The sequence below is a fragment of the Spea bombifrons genome, chromosome 2 (assembly GCF_027358695.1).
Source record: "Spea bombifrons isolate aSpeBom1 chromosome 2, aSpeBom1.2.pri, whole genome shotgun sequence".
Taxonomy (NCBI): Eukaryota; Metazoa; Chordata; class Amphibia; order Anura; family Pelobatidae; genus Spea; species Spea bombifrons.
The window spans coordinates 33,563,597-33,570,421 of NC_071088.1; the positions used below are offsets into that span (position 1 = coordinate 33,563,597).

The following is a 6,825-nucleotide window of genomic DNA, read 5'->3' on the forward strand; positions in this document are numbered from 1 at the left end:
TAAAGGAAGATAACTCCTTTCTTAAAAAGAAAAATCCAGGGTTTTACAGATGCGGGAGATGCAAGCTTTGTAGGACGTGTTTAAAACAAGATAAAAAAATCACTAAGTTCAAATGCTCTATCACCAAGAAAGAATATAACATTAGGCATTTTATTCACTGTGGGTCTAAGAACGTCATCTACCTCTTAGAATGCAGTTGTGGGATCCAGTACATCGGACGGACCACAAGGGAGCTGAAAGTTAGAGGCCTCGAACACCTCGGGGGTATACGCAACAATAGCCTAAAACACAGTGTTCCCAAACACTGTAACACTTGTAAGGATTTATCATGTTGGCTTATAAGCTTTGCATTTGCACTTTTTTATATTTACTTACCTGGAATGATTTATTAGTTATGAACTACTCCTTTTCATGATGGAATTGTCCATTGCATAATAGAAAAAACAATGCACTTTCAATAAATAATGCACCTTTTAATAAATAATGCACCTTATATATATAAAATAATGCACTTTATAATGATAAGTACATTAGTTTTTGCACTTTCTCACATATCACTTACCTGAGATTGTGTATTATCCTCTTATTTGTGGTACCGTCTATAGTTTTTTAATTCTTCCTCTTACTCTTATCTCCATTTTTATAGACTGGTATATGTCACATATGGATCTATTTATATAAACTTATATTTTAGATATATATAGACTTATACTTTTGTCAGTTAGTAAGACACACAGAGCATGTTTCTTATTCAAGTCTTTTTTATTTGTGGGATGCAAAAGGGAAATATGTCCGTTCTGTTTTAAGTATGCTTCGTCCCGGGACCTCTAAGCGAGCTATGGCTGTATTCTTCCTCCTTTGACTTGCAAGTGCACATTGACTGTGTTCGCCGTCCACGGAGATCATAACGGCGAATGAGGGTTCCTGTGGAGACGTACAGGGACGTAGTGGCGTCATGACGTACAAAGACGGGATAACGACGAGACTCGGCCCTCTACGGATACAACGTTGTGACGTACCCGGAAGCACCCATATAATATGGACTACGGACTCCAATAACATTTTACTTTGATTTTATTTGGTTTTATTGAGTTTGATTTTATTATTTGTTTATTGTCTCCTGAAGAAGCCGACGTGCTATCGGCGAAACGCGTCGAGACTAATAAAGTTGGAAGTTTATAGCTGTCTACCGGAGTATCCAATTGATTTAGCTTGTGCACATTACTCTTTGAGTTGTGCTACTTCATCTTTGTAAGTGCAATTTTTATTTATTCGTTTTGCGGCTTAAAGATATTGCACCATCTTGGTTCTCCTTGGTTTTACAGCTTTCAAGACTTATTATACATCAAGTGTATTCAGAGTCCGTTTGATGAGCTTCATATATCCAGCCCATTTGTGAGTCGATCTTACACCTCATTAATATATCGTTTATTTTACGTATTACACTATTAGTATTTTCTTTTTTGTTCCCCCATGTATATGCGCTCCACTATTTGCTGTTGGATGTTTGAAAGAGAAGTCAGAAGTATGGATCAACTAAACAGTTAAATATACCGTACAAGTCTCAATGTACCATATTGCTTTTCAGGATTCTAATTTCACTAATTCTTGTAATATACAGATTATATAACATTAGGGCTGAAACAACTAATCGATAATTATCGATTAATCGGATCGATTTTTATCGATTATAAAAAGGTTTTTTTCAGAGCAAATGCTATGAAAAACTCCTCTCCTTATAATAATCCGATCTCAAACAGAGATCGGATTATAACACCGGAATCCAGATCCCCCGTAACGCTGCAGGAGACCTGGATTCCCCTCACTGTCGGCCGGTCTCTCACTTCCGTCTCTCTCCCCCTCCCATCTGCCTCCTCCCCCCTCCCATACACTGCTCTGCCTCTCTACCCGGCACTGTTACTGACAGGCACTTTCCCTGCAGCTTCATAGAAGCCTCAGTGTAAGTGAAGGTGAGTAACGGAGTCTGTCTGTGTGATGCAGACCCCCACCGGCTGACAGAGAATCATCCTCTCTGACAGCCGGTGAGGGTCTGCATCGCACAGACAGACTCCGTTACTGCCCTTCACTTACACTGTGGCTTCTATGAAGCTGCAGGGAAAGTGCCTGTCAGTAACGGTGCCGGGTAGAGAGGCAGAGCGGTGTATGGGAGTGGGGAGGAGTCAGAGGGGTGTATGGGAGCCACCCTCCAATACACCACTCTGGCTCCTCCCCCTCTCATACGCCACTCTGCCTCTCTACCCGGCTCCCTAGTGTCTTGTCAGAAACGGAGGTTCACAGGAGGCAGAGTGGAGTATGGGAGGGGGGAGGGGGGAGGAGGCAGAGTGGAGTATGGGAGGGGGAGGAGGCAGAGTGGAGTATGGGAAGGGGGAGGAGGCAAAGTGATGTATGGGAGGGGGAGGAGGCAAAGTGATGTATGGGAGGGGGAGGAGGCAAAGTGATGTATGGGAGGGGGAGGAGGCAGAGTGGTGTATGGGAGGGGGAGGAGCCAGAGTGGAATATGGGAGGGGGAGGAGGCAAAGTGATGCATGGGAGGGGAGGAGCCAAAGTGATGTATGGGAGGGGGGAGGAGGCAGAGTGGAGTATTAGAGGGGGGAGGAGCTAGAGTGGTGTATGGGAGGGGGAGGAGCCAGAGTGGTGTATGGGAGGGGGCGGAGCCAGAGTGGTGTATGGGTGAGTTATAGTGGTGTATGGGGGGTATTATGAATTTTTAGGGCATATAGGGGGTATAAGGCATATGGATATTAGGCATATCAGGGGGGCATAAACATATCTGGGGGTAAAAGGTATATCAGGGGGCTCAGTGGCATATAGGGGGTATAAGACATATTGATATTAGGCATATCAGGGGGGCATAAAACACATCTGGGGCAAAAGGTATATCAGGGGGCTCAGTTGCATATCACTGGCATATAAGGAGTATAAGGCATATCAGGGGCACAGTGGCATATCAGGGGGCACAGTGGAATCTGGCATATAAGAGGTATAAGGCATATATGGGGGCAGAGTGGCAAGCTGGGGGTCAGATGTGCATAACTGGGGGCAGTTTGGTAAATAAAAAAATTTAAACAAGGCTTTTTTCTCAGTTTTTATTAAATATGAAAAATAGTTAACATATGAATTAATATTTACTAATAACTTTGTATTAAAACCTAGTTTGAGAAACACTGTGTTTGGGTTCTTGTAGCATTTATTATTATGTCAGTAAAATAAGAAGGTGAATAGAGAGAGGCCATTGCAATAAAGAGATGAAAGTGTAAATTGTACGTTTTTTATTGCAATTTTTCTTCAATTTAAAATAATGTATTTTTTTTATCCGATTAATCGATTAATCGACAAAATAATCAGCCAACTAATCGATTATTAAAATAATCGTTAGTTGCAGCCCTATATAACATATCGTTTTAGATTAAGGATATCTTATATATTTATATATATATATATATGTATGTATATTTACAGTGATTTAAACAGATTCACTTTTTTGTGTATAAGAGAATGTTCATATAGACTGGACTAATTGAAGATGGAGACTAAACACGACGATTTTAGAGCTTTAATCTTTGTAACATAATCTGAAGATCCCAGATTGAATTAAAATCAGGGAATTTTATACCCCATCATCTGGCATAAGAACGTTTTTTTTTCAATTATTATTTTCCTTAACGACAAGTAAAATTAACAGAAATTTAAAAATATATATATTTTAAATTTTGAGCCATAGCACTACACATTTTGAAGTTTGGGTTTTTTTTGGTTAAAAAGGTATAACATCATTTAGAATGCAAAAACATTACTTCCATTCATTAATTTAGATTCTTAGTTTTATTTTGTTCACAAATAGAACTAGAGTCTCTTAGTGGATGCACTGAAGCTACACAGTATTGCCAGGGCTATAACCAAGAGTTATGTGTTAAAGCACCGGTGCGAAAAGTATTTAACTGGCGTTCTGGAGATAAATTACCGAGCATACCAGCAACCTGTCCTTTGCTATAGATGAAACAAATACTAAATAATTTAATAAAAAGTTTGCATTTATATCCGAATATAGACAAGTTAGGTGATGCATCTACAACAAGGCAAAAGAAAAATTTCCACGCATGATTAAGATAATGGGATGGGCATTAAGATATCCTTAATCTAAGACGAGATCAACAATTTATTAAAGTCTGAGTTTTATGCCAGGAAAGACGGGCAAATGGTAAGAAGGTACCTAGAACAAATCACTGCAAACCATGTGTAGCTATACTGACACACACCTAATAAACTAGGCAGCATCCTCTGTGCATCTATATATACACTTATATTATATATATTATATATATTATATATATATATATATATATATTGTGTGTGTGTGTGTGTGTGTGTGTATGCCAGAGAACGAATGACAGCATGGTGTGTGCATCATACATAATGTCATTCCTTATCAATATTAAGCCAATAAAGTTAACAAATCCTTAGGACACGAATGTGTAATAAATGGGAAAAATAGTGTCTTCTGTGTACACTGTGCAGGTGAGTGACGAAGTAATGTGTGATGTACAATGCATCATAATATGAAGTCCATGAGAAGGGACTGATATTAGGTGGAAGAAGCGATTAGGGATCCCAAAGAATGATGAATTGGAGAGTAAATCGTAAACCCCGTGGAATACCTGAACCTTTTAAACCCACGGCTTCATTTTAAGCGATTAGCCTGTTTTTTTAATACAAATACACACTGCAAGCACGCGTGGGACATGTCATCACTCACCGGGTACCAGATCCTCTTCCTCCCCGGCCGCCATCGCAGTAATTTACTGAGGTACACAGAGTGATTTATATGTGCAGTGCCGACAGCCGGACAACTGGTGTAAACTCATTGACAGCCCGCTTGCCTAAAGCAGCGGAAGGTCGCTCGTCCGTCAGGGATCTGCGACCGGAAGTAAACAAACTGCCGGTCTATAGCAACGGGGGTGGGAGAAGCAGAAGAACAGGAGGAGGTGATTGTCCTTATCTGGCGACACCTGGTGGCCGGAGGGCTTCACTTCGGTGTCGTGAGTGCTCAGTAGTGTACCGAGTAGGATCGGGCGTTAAACAGACTGCAGTGTGTCTAGTAACGGTTCACAGAAAGGGATGCAAAACGGAAGGAAAGAGACTTTAGGCAATACGGAGGCTGTCCTTTCAGGTTCAGTTTCTCCTCTCTCATATGTCAAGCATCACAGCACCTCACATTAAAAGAAAAATAGCACTCATGGTTTCAATAATTACAGCACAATTTTTCCTTTAAATAATAACATTTCAGGGAAAGAAAATGTAAAAATAACGAGCAGGATGACATCTTGTGTTGTTCACATTTTTTTATATAAATAAAGCTGTGAGTGGCATACAGTACTCTGGCAGTGGAAGGGTTAAATGTGTTGCGTGGTGGATGGAACCTCTTCTGTCGGCTATCGTTGTGACATCATAATTGAAGCTTCAGGTAATACACTGGTTTTCCCCACCGAGTGCCATTTTGAAGGGCCATCCCAAGACAGCTGTCTTCCTGGCAAAGCGAACTGCAGAGTGTCGGCTACCCGGCAAAGAGATTTGCAGAGTGTCAGCGTTCCAGCAAGAGATCTGCGAAGCACATGAAGCGTGTGAATTATTTTTTTTTTAATTATATATACAGCATCTTATGATCGATGAACACAATTTATAATTATTTTTTTTGTTTGTTGTTTTTTTGTTTTAATGTAGTCAGAGTTAACCTCTTAGTGCCCAGAGGGAAGGGTAGTTCTTCCAGCCATGGTTCCCCAGAGGTTTCCTCCTAAAAATGGGGGTTTTCCTCTCCTCCGAGCTGAAGAATGACTCTTTGTGAGTCCAGAGGTAGCTCCTTCTCTGTCCCCTTGCCCCTATCCATACAATGTTTTTTTTTATTATATAATAAAGTTTTGATTGTCCCCAACATTGATGTGTATGAGTAATTATTTCAAAATCATAAAAGGGATTAATTACTTTTAGTTCAAATATATTATTTCCTACTTAGAGGGTGGTAGGTAAATGGAAGTGGAAGGGGCTAATACACAAAAGTGCAGCTTCTCCAGTACCCTGGGTCACTACAGGGAAGCTTGGGGTCATGGGAGCGGTGTTGCAGCATGTCCCACTACCTGCCCACTTCAACAATGGCGTGTGGCTAGCCCCACCCATGCTGCCAGCTGGACCACCCAGTGATGTCAACAGGACTGCCCACCAAGTCAACAGGACTGCTCACCAACATCAGCAGCACCGCCAACCTGCATCCCACAAAGAGGGCTCTGGGTATCAGGACCCTAATGTTCCAATGTATGCTAAATAAAGAAGCAGAGGCTCAGCACTATGTATGCTAAGACAGTGAGGGAATTTAAACATGGATCGGATAGGCATATAGTTATTTTGAATCAAGACCAGGCCGAGTGCTGATTAAGGTTTGAACCTTTCTGTTATGGGCAAAAAAGCATACTAGATGGGTCGAATAAATGTTGTTCAGCTTTGATGTTATGGAGGGCAGGATTTTGTAAGGCAAACAATTTGGATTGGGACAGGCCCAGTAAAACTAGCGCTTACACACTCACATTAAAATATTCTCATGCATCTGCAGCCTTATCTTATCCGCACACCTGGGAACTCTCTGGCTCCGACTGCCCAGAGCCCACCTTGCAGGATGCGGGTAGGAAGGCCTTCCTGACATCACCTGCCCCACCGATGTCATTGGTGGATCCCATCAACATGCAGGAGAAGTGGGCATGATGTGGGGCGTACCGCATTGCTGCTCCTGTGACCCGGGGTTTCCTGATCCAGGGAAAC

General features: G+C 41.5%; 1 long non-coding RNA gene across 1 annotated transcript; it reads right to left on the reverse strand.

Annotated features, from left to right (window-relative positions):
- Positions 1–743: 743 nt before the first annotated feature.
- On the reverse strand, positions 744–4,871 carry LOC128475109 (uncharacterized). The gene is made up of 2 exons (XR_008346442.1): positions 4,775–4,871; positions 744–924 (listed from the first exon to the last, which is right to left on the reverse strand). It is a non-coding gene; the product is annotated as an uncharacterized LOC128475109 (long non-coding RNA).
- Between the last annotated feature and the right edge of the window lie 1,954 nt (positions 4,872–6,825).